This window comes from Saccopteryx leptura, chromosome 10 (assembly GCF_036850995.1).
Source record: "Saccopteryx leptura isolate mSacLep1 chromosome 10, mSacLep1_pri_phased_curated, whole genome shotgun sequence".
Lineage (NCBI taxonomy): Eukaryota > Metazoa > Chordata > Mammalia > Chiroptera > Emballonuridae > Saccopteryx > Saccopteryx leptura.
Genome location: NC_089512.1, coordinates 26697106 through 26721565, shown reverse-complemented (window position 1 = coordinate 26721565; position 24460 = coordinate 26697106). Strand labels below are relative to the sequence as shown.

The window sequence follows — 24460 nt, the reverse complement described above, 5'->3', positions numbered from 1 at the left end:
ACTGTTATGTCTTGACTTCTCAGTTTTAGGTATTGAGTTCTTTTCTATTGCAGAGAAGGAGGATTTAGCACAGTCACGCCTTCCCTTCCCCTTCCCACTGCCATTCTTCTCCGCCCCGCCCCCTCACACACACCCTCCCCTCTCCTCTCTCTTCCCAGTAGAGTTACGTCAGCCACAAAACTCGGTTGAGTCAACATTTAGTATTTACCTGTTTATGATGATGTAAAGCTTGTTCACAACTGAAACCATGCAAAGAAATCCAAAAAGAACAAAGAGGCATATTTGACCTCACCAACAGAGAGAACATGAGTGCAACGGGGAGGTGAGGGGAGGTGCCAATGTGCTCCCCAGAGTATTGTTCCAAACCACATACCTCAGTGTGTGGGACACAGACAGCTGGGGGGTCGTTTGTTCTGTGTCTGCACAGGTGGAGGCAAGCCCGACTCCTGAGGTAGCAGGTGAGGTGGTTCTTCCTGTGGAGGGTGGAGGGTGCAGGGTGCAGGGTGGAGGGTGGAGATTCTGCACAGAGGCCAAGTCCGGAGACCAGAAGAAGAGTGAACCCCAGGCAGCAGAACAAAGTCATAAATTAGCCTCTACCTGTGTGGGAATGTTTCTAAAGAGCTTGATTTTTTTTTTTCTTTCCTTTTCCCTTGGACTCTGGAAACGTTCACCTCAAGTATTCTATTTAAATGCTTTTCTTCTTTGGGGTAACCCTCTCCATGACTCAGAGCCCTTCAGTGAGTCACAGACCACCTAGTGTTGGTTATAGGTTGATGCTGCCGGGAGAGCAAGGGCAGTGGCAGTGAGGGAAGCCCCATGTCACCAGTTTCTCCAGCATCTCTGAGAAGGGCCATCCATCCGATCACGTCACCGTGGTGAGCTCACTTTGCCTCCGCTGGTGAGGCCTGGTCCCAGCATTGAGTCCAGCTGGTCCCAGTAACTCTGGGGCAGGTAGGGGTGTGGGGGGTGGGACTGCCGCTGCCTCCAGGCAAAGGGAGTCTAAGGTTCATCCTCACTCAGAATAAAAGTCAAGCTGATTGTGTTTTTCAAAGAAGTCTTGCTATGCTTCCAAGGATTAAGCATTAAAATTCAAAGAAGTTTCTCAAATTTTTACCAAATATAATACAACCACTCTTTTAAATCCCCACTTCTTAATTTCCTCATATGTGTTTCTCTAATGAGATAGAGTCTATGCGTGTATCATTTTTTATTCCTGTCCCAGGAAATCCTCCGTATTGTTACTGAGCCTTTAGTTTGCAGTCCGCTGATGAGGAAATAAAACTCTATAGGGATTTAGTTATAAATTCTGTCACAGGGGTTCCTCCACAGAGAGGAACAGGGCCCAGGAAAACCTCACTACCTCTTTTTGGTTTTTTCTATTAATGGAAATATTCAAATTACCTAAAACAAATAAAAAAACCCCAGCACCTGAGTGTCCCTTCAGGTTTTCAAACGCTCCGCTTCAGTCTGATCAATAAGACCCTTCTTAGAAACCCTCCCAGTAGCTTTTGTGAGCACCTTCATTTGAATGGGTCCCTTTCAGCTGCTTTCTTTTATGGGTCTGTAAACTTTTGAAGATTCCTTTCTGCAAAGGAGGTTGGTTCCAAGTGCTGCCCTCAAAGGAGGGGAAAGTCAGAAATGGATGTGAAAAAGACATTTGCACCTTCGGGGCTGTTTTCTGAGCAAGCTGACCTTCCTGTTGTCTTCGTAGGAGATTAATATACCTCCAATTTCGCCCTGATCTGTCACATTGAGATCTTGTCCTTTACAATTAATTAGGCTCAACCACAACTCAGCTAGTGGCAGAAGTAACCAAAGAGTAGGTTTTAGGTGCACTCTTAGACCATGTGACAACCATAGCTAACCATAGGATTTTGAAGCCAGCAGAAAGGCTTTTACAAACATTAAAAAAAAATTGAGGCCCTGACCGGTTGGCTCAGCGGTAGAGCGTCGGCCTAGCGTGCGGAGGACCCGGGTTCGATTCCCGGCCAGGGCACAGAGGAGAAGCGCCCATTTGCTTCTCCACCCCTCCGCCGCGCTTTCCTCTCTGTCTCTCTCTTCCCCTCCCGCAGCCAAGGCTCCATTGGAGCGAAGATGGCCCGGGCGCTGGGGATGGCTCCTTGGCCTCTGCCTCAGGCGCTAGAGTGGCTCTGGTCGCAATATGGCGACGCCCAGGATGGGCAGAGCATCGCCCCCTGGGGGGCAGAGCATCACCCCTGGTGGGCGTGCCGGGTGGATCCATGTCGGGCGCTTGCGGGAGTCTGTCTGACTGTCTCTCCCCGTTTCCAGCTTCAGAAATGAAAAAAAAAAAAAAAATTGATCTTCAAATAGTGTGGTGATAAGACTACTATGAGCACTCTGCCTCAAATTTACCAGCCCCACTTGTGTTAACTTATCTGCCTCACACAATTCATTATCTGACGTGGGCATTACCCCCTGTCTCCCCTCAGATAAGAAAACTGACGTCAACTGGCTATAAGTGCCTGAGCTGGGATTTGAACTCAGGGACAAGGTTCTCAACCTCTGTAGGACTATCCTATTCCCTTCCCTATCCCGGGGGTGGGGGTGGTCATCCTGCCCATTTTACAGAAGGGAAACAAGAGTCACAACCTATCTCATAGAAGCTCACATTAGGGGGTAGAAAGAAGTATTACAGCTCAGGTGTCTACTTCCGGTCCTGCCTGGTATACCACCTCCTTTTGCTGCTCTTCTGACTTAGGTAAGCTGGGTGCACCCAGGACTGGGGTGTACTCCCTCAGGCACGACAATTAAGGGGTCTCCAAAAAACTTAAGAATCAAAATCAATTACAGTTATAAATTTTTTAAAATTTTATTTTGCAATTTTAGAACTGCGGGGGAGAGAGAAAGAGAGATGCATCCATCTGTTGCTCCACTTATTCATGCATTCATTGGTTGATTTTGCATGTGCCCTGACGGGATTGGACCCACAGCCTTGGCGTGTTGGAACAATGCTCTAACCAACTGAGCTACCCAGCCGGGGCCTGAAATATTTTTAAAAAATCAAAATTAATACAAACATTCATAATGATCAAGATATTGACATTCTAAGTAAAAACAAGCTCAGTCCTGTCCCAAATTCTCTTTCAAGCCCTTTCCTCAGCTCTGGTCATTCTTGTTGATTCCAATTCCTTCATGCCTCTCTTTCAGATGGAAAATTGTAAGATATAACTCATTTATTCCAAGGGTATCTACATTTATTACCTCAGGCGTGAAGGAATTATATGCAATCAGAATTACGGAAAGGAAAAGACTTAAGATGGGATTCGGGCCTTTACTTAAATTTTTGTTATCTTGTTTATCATGGGTTTTTATATCAGTTTTGATTACTGAGTTTTTTGGCAATCTTTTTTTTTTTTTTTAATAAATTTTTATTAATGATAATGGGATGACATTAATAAATCAGGGTACATATATTCAAAGAAAACATGTCTAGGTTATTTTGTCATTAAATTATGTTGCATACCCCTCGCCCAAAGTCAGATTGTCCTCCGCCTCCCTCTATCTAGTTCTCTGTGCCCCTCCCCCTCCCCCTAACTCTCTCCCTCCCTCCCTCCCATGTCCTCCCTCCCCCCACCCCTGGTAACCACCACACTCTTGTCCATGTCTCTTAGTCTCGTTTTTATATTCCACCAATGTATGGAATCATGTAGTTCTTGTTTTTTTCTGATTTACTTATTTCACTCCGTATAATGTTATCAAGATCCCACCATTTTGCTGTAAATGATCTGATGTCATCATTTCTTATGGCTGAGTAGTATTCCATAGTGTATATGTGCCACATCTTCTTTATCCAATCTTCTATTGAAGGGCTTTTTGGTTGTTTCCATGTCTTGGCCACTGTGAACAGTGCTGCAATGAACATGGGGCTACATGTGTCTTCACGTATCAATGTTTCTGAGGTTTTGGGGTATATACCCAGTAGAGGGATTGCTGAGTCATAAGGTAGTTCTATTTGCAGTTTTTTGAGGAACCACCATACTTTCCTCCATAATGGTTGTACTACTTTACAGTCCCACCAACAGTGGATGAGAGTTCCCTTTTCTCCACAGCCTCTCCAACATTTGCAATTACCCGTCTTGTTGATAATAGCTAATCTAACAGGTGTGAGGTGGTATCTCATTGTAGTTTTGATTTTTGGCAATCTTTTAAATCTTGTTTACATTTCACACAGGGCCGGGAGACCAGTAAAGTCTTCAAAACCAGAGGAATAACCCTCATGTGAGGTTTCAAATGGAGCGGCAGGAAGGTACAAGAGCCCTGGGGAGGTGCCCAGGGTTTGAGCGCCCGCCTGCTCTGCCAGGCTCCCGGAAGGGCTAGACACCCACTGGTGTGACAAGTCTGTGAGATGAGGTGTTAGTGTCTTGGAGAAGTTCAGTAAGTTGCCTGAGGCCAAACAGCTAGAGTGTTGAACCAGGATTTGAATGGGACTTTTCTCCTCGTGGCAAAGCCCTGGGCAAAGGTCTCTTCCTGCGCTGAGTCAGGAGTCCACAGGAAAGAGCGTGGAGGGGCGGACGCACTACGCTATCTGGGCTGAAATGCCACTTGATGGCGTTTAAACGTAGACAAATCCCCAAAGAGACAAATAAGTGCTTCAGCAGTGAATAATACAGAAAATAATTTTAAATCAGTATCTTAGTTTTTTTCCAACTTTACTGAGGTATCATTGAAGGATAAAAACTGCACCTACTGAGGTATAAAACGGGGTCAGTTTTGGCTTAGGTATATACCTGTGAAATCATCCCCACGCAAGACAACATTGTCCCCTGTGCCCTTTTGTAACCCATCCCTCCACCCACCCCTGCCTCCAGGCAACCACTGATCTGCTTCTTGTCACTTGTGGATTTGTTTGTATTTTCTAGTATTTTATAAAAAATGGAAATTTTTTAGTATTTTATTTCAAATGGACTCATACAGTAGGACTCTCTTGTTGGCTTCTTTCACTCAACATATTGCTTAAAAAATTATTATTATTTTTTTTTTTGGAGAGAGAGAGGGAAGAAGGGAGAAGAGGAGCAAGTGAGAGAGAATCATCATCTCGTTGTCCCTCCTCGTTGTGCCATTGATTGCTTCTCTATGTGTCTCTAACCAGTGACTTCAGCGCTCTGGGGCGTCACTCTATCCACTGTGCCACCTGCCAGGGCACAGCATATTGTCTTGAGATTTACCCGTGCTGTTACCCATACCAACAGTCCATTCCATTTTACTGCAGAATAGTATTCCATTATATGGATATATGCTATAACCAGCTATTTATCCATTCACCTGCTGATGTTTCTTTTCAGTATTTTACTTATTTTTTATGTTCATAAATAGTAGATTTTTTAGATCCTTGCTCCTACTTAAAAATTATGTGTTCTCCCTGAACTCCTAATTACCCTGATACGACAGGGACAATGATGTGTTCCTCTGACCCTGCTTCAATTATTCCTTCCCGGAAACACAGAAAATACACTTCTCTTTTCCTTTGCACATAGGTGGGGTTCGATAGCTAGTTGTGGCCAATACAGTATGAGCAGACATGAGCCTATTTCCCCGTGGCGACAGCAGCAAGCCCCTGTGCAGTGCAGTTTCTCTTCCCGTTTGTCAGGGAGAGTGGAGGCCTCCATTAGCTGGTGACACTGCTGGATGGAAGCAGGTAGGGCCGCTGAGTCACCAGGCAAAAGAAGCTGCCTGGGAGAGACACTTGACCCTCCGTGGACTTCATGTCCATGAAAAATAACCTCTTGTGTGATTTGGACTTATTTGTTACTGCAGCATAAACCCAGCCTTTCCTGACTAATACACTTTAGCTAAAGTTTAGCTGCACAATTTGGGTGTCAAGCTCTCTTTATAATACAACAAGGAGGTGGGCTTGGCCAAGTTTCTACCAAGGCTGTATGGAGTCCAAATTAATAAGATGGTTACTATTTAGAATTGTCTAAGAAATCAGCTAATATTGAACTGATATTAGACCACCTTTCCCGTTAGTGCATGGGAAAGAAATTAAGTATTCAGAAGAAGAGTGGGGAGTGGGGGGGGGGTAAAAACAGGAAAGTGGGAAAATCACTTATTGCTCTTTATCATGCACCAGCAACTCATCTACATTAATTTATTTAATTGTCACAACTCTGAGGAGATATTTATAGTCTCATTTTCACAAAGAAAAAGTTTGAAACACAGAGGTTCCCAAGGATACACAGCTGGTAGGTAGCAATTTAGGAATTAAAATCTAGGTCAGCCTACCTCCCAACTGCCTAATTGCTTGTCCCTTCAGGTTGGGGAATGCAGAAGATATGGGACACACAGCCCCCAGCCAGTACCTTGCCACCCCTGGCTACATGCTACGGCCAGTTTGTAACAGGTAAAATGTGGTGCTCAGGCACAAGTCATCTACAAAGCAGGTGAGCGGCTGCAGAGTGGACAGCTGGCTTTGGTACAGAGCTAATGCCCACCCGGCTGGGGCCAAGCCGACACAGCCAGGCGAAGGGCAGGTGGCAGACAGAACAGCGACTGGAGTCAGATTTCTGGTTCTGAGACCCACCTCTGTCCCTGGGGGTTTGGGGACCTAAGGCAAAGTCAATTAACCTTTCCAAGCCCAAGTGTAAAGTAGGGATGAAGCAGATGAGAAAGCCCATGTGCCACACCCCCAGGTGGCATTTAAGGCACAACCATGCGAGCCCTGTGGGGTGGATAAGATAGACGGAGAGATGGTCTCCTGGCTCCCTTTGAAAAGCCATATTGGCAGGATGCTGTTCTTGAAGGAGACTCTGTCCTTTGTTTGATCACATTTTAAGGACGCCGTGTGCAACCCCCGTTCTCCAACTGTTATTAGTAAGAAGACACTTGACAGAAACCTACAGGCTCAAGACTCTTGCTGACTGAGGACCACTTCATTCTAACTCTCGTCCTCTAAAGAGTGTCTGTGTTCTGATTAGACGTCTCTCTCAGGGAGCACGGGGGTGGCAGTCGGGCCAGGTATTGGAGGCCCTCGCGTCCCACGAGTATTTGCTCATTTCTGCAGAAGAGGCCCTGGTAGACGCAGGAGGGAGCAGTCTGTGTGTCAGCCAGGAAGAGGCCCCAACCTTCTGCCCTAGGAGGGTCCCCAACCCGTGGTAGAGCTGAGCTGAGTATATTACAATTAGCAATTAAACATCTTGCATTTATGGGCTTAAGCAAGAGCCACATTGTATAATACTAAATATATGAGATCACGATTGTAGTAGGTGAAAACAGTTCCACCTACTCTGTTGTCACTTGACTGATTTCAGGGAGAGGGGTCTCTCCATAACTGTTCACATTTCTTTCCCTGGTTTTTTGGGTTTTTTTTTAAGCATTGCACATGAACAAAAAGATGCAATAAAAAGACACGCTTTAAATAAAGTTTTATCCTCTTAATAAATAAAATGTAATTTTTTGCACATTAGAGATATTGACTAGGAGAAGGTTTACAACCCTAGTTACTTACCCTTTGCTCAGGGGGGAAATGTATAAAGAGAAAACTGTGAGGTTGTTTGTACTAAATCTGAAAAAAAAATTGTGAGAAACTAAAATTAAGCAACACCTCCTCCCCCCAAAACAAACTCCCTTCTGAACTATTTGTATAATAGAACTAAAGATATTTAATTATGTGATAAAGGTGCCCTGGGGATGGGTCAGTGGTGGAGCATTGGCCTGGCGTGTGGATGTCCCAAGTTCGATTCCTGGTCAGGACACACAGAAAAAGTGACCATCTGCTTCTCCTCCCCTCCCTCTCCCCTTCTCTCTCTCTCTCTCTCTCTCTCTCTCTTTCTCTTCTCCTCCTGCAGCTCGAAATGATTCCAGCAAGTTGGCCGGCTGAAGGCGGCTGCCAAGCAGCCGAGCAGCGGCCCCGGGTGGGCAGAGCGTCGCCCGGTGGGGGGCTTGCAGGGTACATCCTGGTCCAGGCGCATGCACAAGTCCGTCTCTCTGCCTCCCCGCCTCTCACTTTAAAAAAAAAAAATTGTGGGCCCTGGCTGGTTGGCTCAGTGGTAGAGCGTTGGCCTGGCGTGCAGAAGTCCCAGGTTCGATTCCGGCCAGGGCACACAGGAGAAGCACCCATCTGCTTCTCTACCCCTCCCCCTCTCCTTCCTCTCTGTCTCTCTCTTCCTCTCCTGCAGCTGGGGCTCCATTGGAGCAAAGATGGCCCAGGCACTGGGGATGGCTCCTTGGCCTCTGCCCCAGGCGCTAGAGTGGCTCTGGTTGCAACAGAGCGACGCCCCAAGAGGGGCAGAGCATCACCCCCTGGTGGGCAGAGCATCGCCCCCTGGTGGGCATGCCGGGTGGATCCCGGTCAGGCGCATGCGGGAGTCTGTCTGACTGTCTCTCCCCATTTCTAGCTTCAGAAAAATACAAAAAAAAAAAAAAAAATTGTGATAAAGGTAATAATCTCTGGATTTTACTTTAGGCATTACTCCCCATAGAAACAACCATTGGTCAGTTATCAACACACTGAAGCATAAAATACTTTAGGAAAGCTGTGATTATTCAAGTGTGGTTTCTGAAGATGCCTGAACCTTGATGGAATCCTTTTTCACTGCCTTTAAGTCCATTCTCCATGGCGCTTCTAAGCTATGCAAGTAGTTGGCGTATGCACCTACTTAATAACAAATTATTGGATCTATTACGTACTTAGGTCCTTGGCTATGACCATGTAATTAGTTCCCTGGGTCCTTTAAAGGAAAGGCACTTCATATAAACAGAGATGAAGCAGCAGGAGAGTATCAGCTGGCCTGCTGGTGTGTTTACGCCTGCACACCCAGCCCTGGTACCCGCGGGACCTTGAGGGTGCTGGTGTTGCTGACGGGGCAATGCCTGCGTTCACCCAACCTCTCTGCCAGGGAGCAGAAAGGCCTTTTAGTGGAAACTGGGCACATGTTAAGAAACTCTGAGGAAAAATAAATAATGAGATAGTTTTATAAGAGCTGTTATAAAAGCCCTGGTCACAAATTCCTAGGGGTAAGGAAAAACGAGGTTAGGCCCAGACTCCATCACAAGATGGAGAAGAGAGAGAAAGAGAAACTGGTTGGAACCTTTAGCTGACAGCAGACTATAGGAAGTGATGCTTGCAGTTACATGGTATGAATACATGTTGTTAATTAAATACGCGAGCTTGTGGCTGATCACACACCTGTTTGAAATAGAAGCAGAAGTGGCCTCTGGGCTCTGGGTCCCCAACAGGGGTATCATCCCTCCTGATGTGCACCTCATACTGCTTCTGATCTCCTTCTCCCTCTCTTATCTCTTTCCGTTCCTTTCTGTTCTCCACAACCCCGAACAATTTTTTTAATATTTTTAAATCCCCTATCTATTCTAAATGAATTCCACCAGGCAAGCCTCAAACTTGATCTTTCTTTTCCAAGTTCCATTACTCTTAAGTAATACTTTCTTATTTAAAAGGGTTTTATTTTTAAAAATAAACAGTAAAAACATAAGCATGCCCTCCACCTCGAATGAACAAACAAATGTTAACATTCCATCATTAAAAAAAAAAAAAAGCAACAGAAGAAATACTACAGATAAAGTAAAGCCTCTCCCCACCTCCCTCCCCAGGCATGCACTATCAGGGACTCTGCGTTATTCTATTTCTTGTTTTACACTGTGACTGCTTGAATACGGATCATAAACAGTGTTCAGGATTGCTGTGTCATCATCTTCCACGAACGTACATCCCTTCTGTTAAGTTGCTGTCTTCACTCGGCATTGAGCTCTGGCCCTGTGAGCTCAGACTTCCTTCACTCCTGAAACTGCCCGGATAGTCTCTGACCATGTGAGCATTCCTCAGTGTTATTTATTCCCAGTTTGTTTTTGATGTGTTGATATTTCAAACAATGCGGTGACTTCAGAGAGTACACGTGGATTCAGCTTTCCTGAGTGTTGCCAAATTGTTCTGCCAAGTGGCTGCGTGGCTCCAAGTCCTACTCGCCGCGCAAGCGCTTCTGGCGGTTTCACATCCTCTCTCCCTGGGTTTTGTCAGACTTTCTGATTTCTGCTATTCAGGGAGCTCTTAGGCATTTTAACTTTCATTTCCCTGATGATTAGAAAGGTTGAGCCTACGGTCCACTGGGCATGTTGGCCACCCAGATGGCCTCTTACGTGCACTGCTTGTCCCTGTTTTTTTTTTATATTTTCCCATTGGGTTGTTAGTCTTTTTCTTGTTAATTTATCGTTCTTTGTATGTTCTGAATACACTCCTTCATCTGTTTTATTTACTGCAAATCTCTTCTCCTAGCCTGCCATCAGCCTTTTAACACTTTTACAGTGTTGCTGTAGTGCAGATGTTTTTCATTTTGATGAACTCAGATGTATCCACTGTTTGAGTTCTGCTTTTTTGTGTCATCTCTAAGGAATCCTTGCCTGTCCCCAAAGTCATCAGAATATTTTAAAGTTTTACTTTTCACATATAGGTGTTCAGTTCCATCAGGATACAGAGGCGAAGATCTAATTTTATTTTATTTTTTTTTTTTTGGTGAGAGGAGGGGAGGCAGAGAGACAGACTTCTTAATGAGCCCTGGGATTCACCCAGCAAGCCCACTAGGGGACAATGCTCTGCCTATCTGGGGCCATTGCTCCGTTGCTCAGTAACTAAGCCATTTTTTAGTGCCTGAGGTGGAGGCCAGGAAGCCATCCTCAGCACCCAGGGCCAACTTGCTCCAGCCAATTGAGCCATGGCTGTGGGAGAAGAGAGAGAGAGAAGGGGAGGAAATGGGGTGGAGAAGCAGATGGTCTCCTCTCCTGTGTGCCCCGACTAGGACTCAAACCTGGGACATCCACATGATAGGCTAATGCTCTACCACTGAGCCAACTGGCCAGGGCCTATTTTATTTTTTTATATATCCATTCCTATTTTGTTCCATTGGGATGGCCAGCTGTCCTAATATCGCTGATTTGTAGGGCCACTGGTATCACACCCCAGCCCTTCAATGTACCTAGGATAGTTTCTAGGCTCTTTATTCAGAATCATTTTTTGGTATCTTCTTCCCACCTTTTCTACCCAATCTCCATAAGTCTATGAAGTGGTCATTTTATTTTTCATTAAAATTTGCATGGAAAGTCACAAGTACTTTTTGTTGCTGAAAAAGTACTGACTCCAGTTCTTTTTTGGATGGAGTTTGGTGAATGTTAAATAAAACAAAGAATTAGATTATTAGGAGGGGTTGGGGAGTAGGAGAAAAGAACTCATGTTGTTGAGCACTTAAAATGTGCCAAGCATAGTTCTGGGCTTAGCCTATGAACTCTTTTCATCTTTTCAACAGGACTTTGAAATAAGTTTTATTTCATACTCTTTTATATTGTAGATAAGGAAATAGGAGACTCAGGAGTTCCATGACTTGCTCTAAGTCACAGACTGAGTGAACAGCAGGATTGGGACTGACAGGTTAGCCCAGGAGTCCCCAAACTACGGGCCCGCGGGATGCATGTGGCCCCCTGAGGCCATTTATCTGGCTCCTGCTGCACTTCCGGAAGGGGCACCTCTTTCATTGGTGGTCAGTGAGAGGAGCACTGTATGTGGCGTTGCTCACGTACAGTACTACTTCCGGTGACGTGGGACGCACGCGTCACGGCTCCGGAAGCGCGTCATATCACTTGTTACGGCTAGCAGTGACAAATATGGAACCAGACATTGACCATCTCATTAGCCAAAAGCAGGCCCATAGTTCCCATTGAAATACTGGTCAGTTTGTTGATTTAAATTTACTTGTTCTTTATTTTAAATATTGTATTTGTTCCCATTTTGGTTTTTTACTTTAAAATAAGATATGTGCAGTGTGCATAGGGATTTGTTCATAGTTTTTTTTTATAGTCTGGCCCTCCAACGGTCTGAGGGACAGTGAACTGACCCCCTGTGTAAAAAGTTTGGGGACCCCTGCGTTAGCCTGTCTCCAGAGACCTTGACCTCTACTTAGCTACAAATATTAAAGAATGTGCCACTAGACCAGGCCATCTCAGCTAAGAGAAGCCACTTGACCCCAGGGCAGACATCATTTGAGCTCAGGGCTAGAACTAGATCATACCTTTTGCTGAGCATCTGTTTACTGTGTACCAGGCAATTTACATACATGATCTCATTACCTTTGTTGACCTTTAACAAATATTTCTCCAGCATAATGGATTTCTTTGAGAACTACAAAGAATTCCAATTGGGGACATAGGACCTAATGGTGAACAGAGCCCAGAGAAATGAAGGAGAGACATGCTCTTTAATTGACTTGGGAGGGGCTGTTGTAAACGAAGAATCCATTGGAGGAAACTGTAAGTTTGAAATCTAGTGGCATCTCATTGGCTGAGCTGTTCCTGGTGGACTCTTCCCTTCCTTGCACTGAGGTGGTAATAGAATATCCCTTCCTGTAGGAGATGCAGGATACCCCTCTTCGTCTTGGGGTCAGTAGTGTGTGATGAGTGATGCGTTGATGAGAGTCCTCTCTTCTAGCCTCTTGACTCCATTTTAAATGAGGTTTCTGTTTATCTTCATACCTTACACCAGGGGTCCCCAAACTTTTTACACAGGGGTCCAGTTCACTGTCCCTCAGACCGTTGGAGGGCCGGACTATAAAAAAAAAACTATGAACAAATCCCTATGCACACTGCACATATCTTATTTTAAAGTAAAAAAACAAAACGGGAACAAATACAATATTTAAAATAAAGAACAAGTAAATTTAAATCAACAAACTGACCGACCAGCATTTCAATGGGAACTATGCTCCTCTCACTGACCACCAATGAAAGAGGTGCCCCTTCTGGAAGTGCTGCGGGGGCCGGATAAATGGCCTCAGGGGGCCGCATGTGGCCTGCGGGGCCGTAGTTTGGGGACCCCTGCCTTACACCAATCATGCAAAGTAGGAATTACTGTTCTACAATAACAGGTGAAGTCTGAGCTGTAGAGAGGGGTAAGCATTTACCTAAAGTCACTCAGCTACTAAGACATAGCCCCAGAACAACAGGCGGCCTATATGCCTTCATGTGCATTCGATTAAAAAGAGGGCTCCTCGGGCGCTGGGGATGGCTCCTTGGCCTCTGCCCCAGGCGCTAGAGTGGCTCTGGTCGCAATATGGCGACGCCCAGGATGGGCAGAGCATCGCCCCCTGGTGGGCAGAGCATCACCCCTGGTGGGCGTGCCGGGTAATTCCGGACGGGCGCATGCGGGATTCTGTCTGACTGTCTCTCCCTGTTTCCAGCTTCAGAAAAATGAAAAAAAAAAAAAAAAGAGGGCTCCTACCCTTTCCCCCACCCGTGGGGTGGACACAGCCAGCTACGCGGGACTTGGCAGGCAGAGTGCAGGCTGGATTTCAGCCCACCCAATCTGTATCCACAGCCTGCAGATTGGAACATGGAGGCCCTGACAGGGCTTGACCTTAAGTGGCTCACATTCCAAACACTTGCTCCATTTCTCCTGCATCACATTGTTCTAGACGAGCACTTCCCAAACTCTTCTGGTTCCAGACCACTTGGTTGAAACAAAAGACTCCAAAGGCCCACCCATTCCAACCTCCCAGTAGAGCCGCAACTAGGTAACAGCAAGGAAATAATTTAGGTGTTTTATTCAGCTGTACCTGTGATTAATGCATATTTGAACCACAGTGCATACTGGGTCATAAAGATCTATCATTAAAAAAGGAAAAAAAAAGTCAAAGTAGTGATGCTAGATATTGTGGCCAGACATTGTAGGAGAGGACAAAGTAGAGTTCTCTACATACTTGAGTATGCTGCTGATTTTAAGATTATAAACGATTAGTATGTGGGTCTGAAGGGTACATAGAAACACAAGGCAATGAAAAGTTTGCATTCAGGGATTAGCTCACAGCCACTAGGGACTTCAGTTTGGGAAGCACTTCCTTACACAAAAGTGAGGCTACGTCTGGTTTCTTCAGATTCCCAGTGGAAATCCTCGTGTGGCAATATCAGGAGCATAGCCAAGAACTCCCCATTCCTTCCAGATGCGGACAGTTCTCGGAACTGCGCCCATAAGACAGCAGCTTATCTAGGTCCGCAAGCTGCAGACACCATCCAAAATGACAGCAGCGCCTCACAAATCTAGAAAGAGCTCAACCAAATGCAGACTTGGAAAGGGCTACAAGGACCACATTCAAATTATCCTGGAAGGAACGATAAAACAGTGTTATAACTTTGCCGGAAATGTGATAAGCTACAAGGAGCAGAGACAGATGATTGGATTGCCATTTTGGTGGTGGTGGGGGGGGGGGGGGGGGTGAGATAGATTCCACGTGTCCTAAACTCAGATACTGTTCTCAAAAGGCCATGCTTAATAGCTGAATGAAGCAAAGAACAAAATAATGTCCTTCAGGGAGAAATAGAGAAGCTAAAACCAATAACTGCCTACTCTACATTTATGGCTTTTCCTCACCAAGCAGCTCTTGGCTCCAGCTTAATCGAGTTAAGACTTTTGTTCGTGTGTTTGCTTTTTACCTGGCCTCAGGTCAGCCTCCTGAGCTAATGTCTTCAGTTCCGTGCCTGTTCTTCAGGCAATCCTTTAATGAAAAATGGAGAAAAATGACAAGCTTCGCTTTACCCTTCTGAGCAAAAGAGCCTCGACTTCATTTGCCTTTGGAGAGAGAGGGGATCCTCTTCTACTTGTTCTGTGGTCCTCACGGTGGTCAGAAGAAGAGCACGCCGCACCCGGGCCTGCGCAGTCAGATGTTCGGGGGCACTAAATCCAGCCCTCGAGGATTCCTTGCTGTTTGGATGGGATGCCAGCACTATCTTTCTCAGGAACAAGTGCCCTCATTTCTGGTTCTCCGTTTGCTGCTGCAGGTTTTCCTCTGGCTGCCTTGTCCAAGTCAACCTGTGTCCCAGCTGTGCCCCCCAACAATACCTCGCCTAGAAGGGACTTCATGCTTGTTTCTTTTCATCGCTTGTGTATTATGAATCAAGAGTGTGAGAACTGCCTGACCAGGCGGTGGCGCAGTGGATAGAGCATCGAACTGGGACGCGGAGGACTCAGGTTTGAGACCCCCGAGGTCGCCAGCTTGAGCTCAGGCTCATCTGGTTTGAGCAAAGCTCACTAGCTTGGACTCAAGGTCTCTGGCTCGAGCAAGGGGTTACTCGGTCTGCTGAAGGCCCGCGGTCAAGGCACATATGAGAAAGCAATCAGTGAACTACTAAGATGTCACAACGAAAAACTGATGATTGATACTTCTCATCTCTCTCCATTCCTGTCTGTCTATTCCTCTCTCTCTGACTCTCTCTCTGTCTCTGTAAAAAATAAAATAAAAAAAAACAGTGTGAGGACTGCCTGACCAGGTGGTGGCACAATGGATAGAGCATTGGACTGGGACGCAGAGGACCCAGATTCAAAACCCTGAGGTCGCCGGATTGAATGTAGGCTCGCCAGCTTGAGCGCGTGGTTGCTGGCTTGAAGCCCAAGGTCGCTGGCTTGAGCAAGGGGTCACTCAGTCTGCTGTAGACCCCCACCCCGGTCAAGGCACATGTGAGAAAGTAATCAGTGATCAACTAAGGAGCCGCAACAAAGAATTGATTCTTTTCATCTCTCTCCCTTCCTGTCTGTCTGTCCCTATCTGTCCCTCTCTCTGACTCTCTCTGTCTCTGTCACACACACACACACACACACACACACACACACACACACACACACAAGAGAGAGAGAGAGAGAAACAACAAAAAGAGTGTGAGGACCTCATCCCTGGAAATGAACATGGTCTTGTTCCACAGGTGTGACCTCGCAGCCCTGGGCCAGTCCCGTGTGTAGGAAAGCCACCTGACGTTCCACGTTGGCTTTTAGAAAACAGCCTGTAGTTGGTCCCCACAAGGAGGGCTCAGGTCTGGCACTTCTCTTAGCCAGAAGAGATGACAATATATTTCTTCTTTTACCTTGACCCTTCCCTGAACCCCTGACTCACCAAAGGTAAAAAAGAAGTGGAAACCAATTCATCTTAATTAATGTGGGCAACAAGCAGTTTTACTGTTGTGGCAAAAAGAAATCCTCCCATTAAACGGTGAACAAGCCTAATAAGAAAATGACTTGTCTGGCCGGGTTTTGTTGGCAAGCTTTATCCGACATAGAATGATAGAATTTCAGCATTGGAAGAGATTTGGAAAGTCCTCTAGTTCAGCCGTCCAACAGCCTCTCGGACGTCCTCTCTGCACCAGTGGCTCTGGGGCCTGACTGCACAGCAGAAGGACTGCGGGCACCTGTTCAAAATAACGATCATTGGGCCTCGCCCCTGCGTGGTTCTAAGTCAGCAGGCCCGGGGTGGCCCCGTTTATTCTGAGTCACGCCCAGGTGACCCTGATGCGGCCACTTCGCAGAACACCGCTCCAGAACCACACCACCCGGTGTCCCAGCGTTTGGGGACTCAGCCGAGTGTCAAAAGCCACTGCATGGTCCTCTCCAGCACCTGGCCCTCATTCCTTCTGCCACTGGGCAGCGCTGACTTGCAAAAGCTCTTGCTCGGGCTCAATGGAAATAGTTCTCCTGAGCGCTTCTTCCTACTACTGACTCTACTGCTACCCCTTGGAGCGACCAGAACCCATGTGACCAGCAGTGAGCCTCCAGATATGTGAAGGTGGCGCTCACGGGTCTGCCCTGAAAGTTCTCTCCAGACTGAACACCCTGTGACAGCTCCTTGCTCGGGGGTCCTGACCTCCTCCTTCGGGGGTTTCCTCTCCCGAGGGCTGACCTGCCTTTGGACTTGAGAACTCAATAAACCTACCATCCAACACAAGCCGCACCTCTCACCAGCCGAGGGGCTAGGGCAGGGGTCTTAAACTCAACTCAGCATGTGGGCCGCAGAGCAAGATCACAGCCCTTCGGCGGGCCGCACTAGGTCTACAAAAGGCAACTGTTACGCAACACTTTTCTCACTGCAGTTGAAAACAAAAAAAAATCAGTACAACAAGCACAATCGTACATGCAGTTTACTCAGTGTCACAAAACGACCAGAAACTGTAGTTCGCATCACAACGGCTGTTAACTAAGCTAATATCTAGCTAGGATGCTAGAGAAATGAAAAATACAAGTAGGCCCCTAGGCTTACTTAATTTTATCCAAAATATTTTGAACTTTGTGGATTAGTCTGCGGGCCACACAAAATTGTTCGGTGGGCCGCATGCGGCCCGCGGGCCGTGAGTTTGAGACCCCTGGGCTAGGGGATGATATTTAGCCTTTGTGAACCTTCACTGAGTCATCGGTACAGTGGAAGTGACAGAACCGAGGACACAGGTCCGTTGTGGGGTCAGCACAGAGCCTGTCACACAGAGGGTCCCAAAGGCAGCCCCTTCCACTCACTAGCTTGTCCGGGTTTCTCTCCGAGTGCAGGGTTAACAGTAGTTCCCTGTGAAGGGTAGAAGCTGGAATGCATCCTGAAGAAAGCGCTGAGCTAAGACGGCAGGTCTGGAACTCAAGCATAGGGTGTCCTGGAAAGCCGAGGGAGTTTGGACTTCAAGTGCAGCTTTCTGGAAACGCCTAGTGACTTAATCTACGCAACAACTTGGCTAAAGCTAGAAATTTGCATGGGCAGTTATGCACTGGCGCTTTGCAAACAAAGGACATTTGGTTGTGAAAATAGACTGAATAAGTAGAACCAGTGGGATCTGAAAACCTTGAAGTCTGACTTCAGCTAATGCTGCTGGGATGGGGTGGAGGAGAAACTGACAAACTCAAAGGAGCAAAGATACTGACCACCTACTTTTCTTGGAAGAAATACTGTAAGTTCCTGTCTCTTAATCTCCTGTTACACCGTCACTATATACCAGATCCAAAATCCCTTAGCTAAGGTGGCCAAGCCACTTGGCAGGCCCCCGAATTAAAGCCAAATATCTTATTTTATCTTCCCCTAAGTCCCTTGAATATCGCTGTGCCTGCCTTTGAGAGCCTTGGACTTAGAACATGTATGTCCTCTTGTTCCTGATCCTGTCCTCCATGCCGGCTTGCCCTCTCTCCTTCAAATGGACCCTGAGCACACAAGCCACACCAGAGCCCCCTCTCAGGACCCTCCTCAATTATAAGATGGTGTTGACTCCATGAAGCTGCTCTAGCTAACCTTGACCCGCATGCTTGCCCCCCACTCTGCCCCCATATTTGTTAAGGCGTGATTCTATGCAACATAAACTCGATCTTTGACTTTGTAGCATCCTTGGGTGACAGTTGTCTAAACCCCATTCCCAATTTGGGGGAATTCCCCATTGTACGTTTCTGGAGGTCAGTAGAACCTACCTCCCATCTCAGCCAAAAAAAAAGGGCAGATTCTAGTTGCGTTTGTTGCATCCTGCCCCGGCCATGAGTTTGCCGACACGCGGTTTGGTTTGCCAAATCAGATGCTCCCACTCAAGGCTTTGAATCTCAAGGTGGGATAAAAAGAAGCAGAGAGAAAAAAAATATCCTTTCTAAAACATTCCTTTTCTACCCAAACAACTCGAAAATATTGGTATGCAAGGTACATGTACCCCCATGCTGTCACAGCGTTGTGCACAGTGGCCAACACATGGAAAGAAACAAAGTGTCCCTTGATAGAGGATTGGATAGAGAAGATGTGGTACATATATACAACGATATACTCAGCCATAAAAAATGATGACAGCCCTGACCAGTTTGCTCAGGGGTTAGAGCATCAGCCTGGCGTGCAGATGTTCTAGGTTCAATTCCCAGCCAGGGCACACAGGAGAAGCAACCATCTGTTTCTCTCCCCATCCCTCTCCCCCTTCTCTCTCTCTCCCTTTTTCACAGCCAGTGGCTCAGTTGGTCTGAGTGTCAGCCTCAGGCACTGAAGATGGCTCAGTTAATTCGAGCATTGAACCCAGACGGGGGTTGCCAGGAGGATCCCAACTGGGGCTCATGCAGGAGTCTGTCTCTCTATCTCTCCCCTCACTTCAAGAAAAAAAATGTTTAAAGAAATAAAAAAGCAATGACGACATACTGCCATTTCCTACAACATGGATGGAACTTGACAACATTACACTAAGTGAAATACGTAAATCAGAAGAAGCTAAGAACTGTATGACCTCACACATCAGTGGGATATAAAACTGAGACTCATGGACAGAGATAAAAGTAACATGGTTACGGGAGGGGGGGGAGAGGCTGGGGGATGGGAGTAAAAAGGGACAAATGCATGACAGTGGAAAATGATCTGACTTTGGGTGATGGGCACACAACACAATCACGGTTCAAATGCTACAGAGATGTTTACCTGATACGTACGTAGTCATAGATCAATGCCACCCCATTAAATTTAATTTATAAATTAAAAAAAAAAAAAAGCAGCTGCAGTGAATGAATTCCACAGATGGGAAGGCTGGACACGCCAGCTAAATCCCCACAGGAGAGGTCTGCAGCTGTCTCCGTGTCCCTGGTGTGACTGAGGTGACCGCCGACAGGAGGCGCAGTGGCGTGAGCCTGAGTGTGCGCTCTCTGTCCCGGACGCGTCTCAGTAGTGGGAAGACGTTGTGCCTGAAGGGACCTGAGGTCTAGTGCTAGCGGCGTGGGGAAGCTGCTCTGCATACATTTTTATTAAAAGTGTCCTTTCCTGCCCTGGCCGGTTGGCTCAGCGGTAGAGCGTCGGCCTAGCGTGCGGAGGACCCGGGTTCGATTCCTGGCCAGGGCACACAGGAGAAGCGCCCATTTGCTTCTCCACCCCTCCGCCGCGCTTTCCTCTCTGTCCCTCTCTTCCCCTCCCGCAGCCAAGGCTCCATTGGAGCAAAGATGGCCCGGGGGCTGGGGATGGCTCTGTGGCCTCTGCCTCAGGCGCTAGAGGCAAAGGCATGACAGTGGAAAATGATCTGACTTTGGGTGATGGGCACACAACACAATCACGGTTCAAATGCTACAGAGATGTTTACCTGATACGTACGTAGTCATAGATCAATGCCACCCCATTAAATTTGACCAGAGTGGCTCTGGTCGCAACATGGCGACATCCAGGATGAGCAGAGCATCGCCCCCCTGGTGGGCAGAGCGTCACCCCTGGTGGGCGTGCCAGGTGGATCCCGGTCGGGCGCATGCGGGAGTCTGACTGTCTCTCTCTGTTTCCAGCTTCAGAAAAATGAAAAAAAAAAAAAAAAGTGTCCTTTCCTGCCTAAATCCATGAGAGTTGGTTTCCACTCCTTTCAAGGTCAAGGTGTGCAGGGTTGTGCTGGGAAGGCAGGCAGGGATGCAGTCCCGGGTCTGTGGTTGACAAATCGACCCTGCTCCGTTCCTGCCCTGGAGAGCCCGCACCAGAGTCACCAACCATCCTGGTTTCCCTCGGACTGAGGGCGTTTCTGGAACGTGGCACTTTCAGAGCTAAAGCTAGGATGTTGGTCAACTTGGTCTGACCCCTGTGGACTCAGAAGAGTTTTTGTGTTCCACTTATATACTGCTCACAAAAATTAGAGGATATTTCAAAATGAATATGAAGCAATAAAAAAAAAAGCGTTAGATTTTTTTTTTTATTAAACAAGAACATCAGAAAAGCAAACGACAAGTCAAAGAAAGTTGTCAATTATGCAAATGAGGTGCAAAATGAACTTTTATTTATTTATTTTTGTATTTTTCTGAAGTTGGAAATGGGGAGGCAGTCAGACAGACTCCCGCATGCACCCAACTGGGATCCACCCAGCAGGCCCACCAGGGGGCGATGCTCTGCCCATCTGGGGCGTTGCTCTGTTGCAACCAGAGCCATTCTAACGCCTGAGGCAGAGGCCACAGAGCCATCCCCAGCGCCCGGGCCAACTTTGCTCCAATGGAGCCTTGGCTGCGGGAGGGGAAGAGAGAGACAGAGAGGAAGGAGAGGGGGAGGGGTAGAAAAGCTGATGGGCGCTTCTGTGTGCCCTGGCCGGGAGTCGAACCCGGGACTCCTGCATGCCAGGCCGACGCTCTACCACTGAGCCAACTGGCCAGGGCCTGAACTTTTATTTCATTTGTGAAAATGCACTATGCAAAAGGCTGCAAGTGCTGGAGTATCTGCACGTTCCCTGATCCCCTAATTTTTGTGAGCAGTGTAGTTAAAAGTAACTGAGAATCCATTACAATGTCATGGAGAAGAAAAGGATCCCAGAAACACACTCCCCAGAGAGTGCCTTCGGAATCAAAGGAGCCCTGGGGGAAATGCTCAGTGATTTTGTAGAATGACTCATTTAAAGTATTTTGATATGAGCGAGGTGGGAGCTACTGAATCTGGTGAGCTCCCAAGACCCTCATGTGCCCTGGGAGGGGCCCAAGGAATAGTCACAAGATTATGTGTTTTCTTTGTTTGTTTGTTTGTTTAAGATTGGAAGGAGTTTATTTAACTATGCTGATTCAGAATTGGAGTTTGAGTTTCCTTCTGTTAAAGGGACAAAAGTTAGGTGGTTTTGGTTTTGGGGTTGTTTTTTTTCATTTATAGTTTACATTCACTATTATTCTGAGTCAGTTTCGGGTGTACAGCACGGCAGTTAGACAATCACATTCTTTACAGAGCGGTCCCCCCCCCGATGTTTCCAGGACCCACCTGGCACTGTACCTAGTTATTACAATATTATTGACTGTAGTCCCTCTGCTGTATTTTACATCCCTGTGATTATTCTGTAACTACCAATTTGTACTTCTTTAATCCCTTCACCGTTTTTTGTTTTTTTGTTTTGTTTTTTACAAAAGTGTGGGGGGAGTGTTTTTACTGTCATAGGTTAAGATGCCAATCTCTTTCCTTTCCGATCTCCCCTCCTGTCAAGTGGTCAGGGCTGGAGCGCCCTGGGACAGCTTTGAAATTTCTGCTCAGGAGATGTTAAGCTTGGGATACATTTAACTGGGGTTTAATGACATGTATTTATGTCACAGTCACTCGTCTCTTTAAGATGCTGCGGGCTGAGGTGGGGTGGAAACTGTACCAACCACAGGAGTTGTATCTGATGTCACACCGAGGTGTTTCTTGTACACACAGACGGGCTGGGAGAGGAAGTGGCGAATTACCCCCAAATGTCAGAGCCCAAGTGGCTGGAGGGCGGGGATTTGAAAGCTGAAAAGGATGGGGACTGCTTTGAAAGGACAAGTGTGGGTCCCGTGGAAGAGAACAGGGGCAGCAAACCATTGCTCCACCAAGAGGAGCTCTGAGGAGCAGATATTGTACATCTCTGTCTTTGATATTTTATTTTGGACTTGGATTGGTCGAACTTGAAACTGCTTCCTCCAAATTCAGGAGCTGGAGTGTCTATTAGTCACCAGTGGCACGAGAGATCAGAGTTGAAGGAGCGTACATTCTGAGGTCTTGGGTGTAGAATGTCGGAAGTCATGTTAGGAGAGGTGGGTCCCCTCCCCTAGATGAGATCACGCTTCTAGCACCTTGCCCGGAGCGCCCAGCGCCGCTAGTACAAACAGCACGGATCACATTTTTGCTTTTCGCTGCCTGGAAACTCCTCACGGGCCAGGTCTTACTGATGGTGTTTGTGTCAGCAGCACCTGGCAAACTGCCTGCACCCAAAGTAGGCTCTCAAGAAATGTTTGCTGTATTGAATTAAAATATCATGCAGGATCTATGACCACTAGGACACCCTGTGTCCTGCTGCTTAACAAAGGTTAATAAGAATCAGGTGCTCTTATAATAAAAGGCTTACGTAGAAAATCAGCAGATGGCGTCGGCCTGGCATGCGGGGGACCCGGGTTCGATTCCTGGCCAGGGCGCATAGGAGAAGCGCCCATTTGCTTCTCCACCCCCCCCCCCCTTCCTCCTTCCTCTCTGTCTCTCTCTTCCCCTCCCGCAGCCAAGGCTCCATTGGAGCAGAGATGGCCCGGGCGCTGGGGATGGCTCCTTGGCCTCTGTCTCAGGTGCTGGAGTGGCTCTGGTCGCGGCAGAGCGACGCCCCGGAGGGGCAGAGCGTAGCCCCTGGTGGGCGTGCCGGGTGGATCCCGGTGGGGCGCATGCGGGAGTCTGTCTGACTGTCTCTCCCCATTTCCAGCTTCAGAAAAAAAAAAAAAGAAAGAAAGAAAATCAGCAGAGGGGACCCTGGCAAGCCAGATCCTTTCTCCTCCCCCCCCCCTCCCCGGGCATGTGGCTGGACAACCGTGTGGCTGAGGCGGCGGGCTCTGGGCTCGCAGTAAAGGCGAGGGGAGAAGGACCTGTATCTCCCCTGTGCAGAAGTCAGAAGAGGAGTGAAAGTGTTGTGGGGCAGGCAAGCAAAAGAGGAAAAAGAAGACAACCACACAAAGATGAAACCATGTCTACCATCACATTTGTGCATTTAAGTCAAATTATACAGAAAGACGTAACACAAACCAATTTTAAAAAGTTTGTAGAGCCATGATCCTGAGATGAGTAGGTGACATCCCCCACCCAAGAAAACCTCCCAGGCACATGGCCCAGTTTTAAAAAACAATTGTAGCGACAGCTGAGGACAGATACAGTGATGACATTAGGACGGCATTCTACCAGGCAGGCCGTTGAGCAGTGAGGGTCAGAGGACAGGGTCCAGAGCTGGGCATATCTTAGTAGGAACAAGAAGAGGTGTGGTAGCACAATGTCAGTCTGGCAAGAAAGAATGGAGCGAACTGGACTTGGCGGCACTGCCCCGTGAGTGTGTAAGAAGGCACACGAGGGAAGTGAGGAGTTCTGCCGGGGACAGTGAGAGAACTATGCGGGCCCTCAGACCCGCGGGAATATGCCACGAGAGGGGACCACTGATGGGCGAGGGCCACCACTTGGGATACATTCTTAGTGTTTCTTTTTTTTTTTATTCAGTGAAAGGAGGGGAGGCAGAAAAACAGACTCCAGCACGTGCCCCAACTGGGATCCATCCGGCAGGCCCACTAGGGGGCGATGCTCTGCCCATCTGGGGAGTTTGCTCTGTTGCTCAGCAGCCTAGCTCTTCTTAACACCTGAGGCGGAGGCCATGGAGCCATCCTCAACACCCGGGGCTGACTTGCTCGAACCAATCAAGCCATGGCTGCTGGAGGAGAAGAGAGAGAGAAGCGGTGGGGAAGAGAAGCAGATGGTCACCTCCTCTCCCGTGTACCCTGGCTGAAAATCGAACCCAGGACAGCCACACACTGAGCAGACGCTCGACCACTGAGCCAACCAGCCAGGACCCATTCTTAGTGTTTCATTAAAGTCATCTTAATAACTTCCTGGGCTTCCCTGGAGATTTTTTTTTATTGTTTCTTCACTTTTTAAAAAAAACTCTTAATTTTGAAATAATTTAAAATGTACAAAAAAGTCACAAGAACGGTACCCAGATTCCACCCTTGTTTGTATTTTGCCATATTTGCATTATCATTCCATGCACATATGTATTTTTTCTGAATTATTTGAGACTAAGTTGCAGACATCATGTTCTCTTTACCTTTAAATAGTTCTGCAGGTACATCCCGAGAGCATTTTACGTCACTATCACTACGTTACAAGGATCCGAATTAAGAAACAACACGGATGCATACTTTACATTCAGATTTTGCCAATTTCTCAATATTATCTTTTATCTTTAGCAGCCCGATCCAATGGAACTTTCCACAATGATGGAAAGA

At 47.2% G+C, this 24460-nt stretch overlaps 1 long non-coding RNA gene across 2 annotated transcripts; it reads left to right on the top strand.

The window, feature by feature from the left end:
• The first annotated feature begins 398 nt into the window (after positions 1-398).
• Positions 399-24037, top strand: LOC136382243 (uncharacterized). Of its 2 annotated transcripts, none has more exons than XR_010747218.1 (3): positions 399-458; positions 4193-4267; positions 23679-24037. It is a non-coding gene; the product is annotated as an uncharacterized lncRNA (long non-coding RNA). The 2 variants fall into 2 exon arrangements; XR_010747217.1 differs by lacking the exon at positions 23679-24037 and adding an exon at positions 6275-6397.
• Positions 24038-24460: the final 423 nt, after the last annotated feature.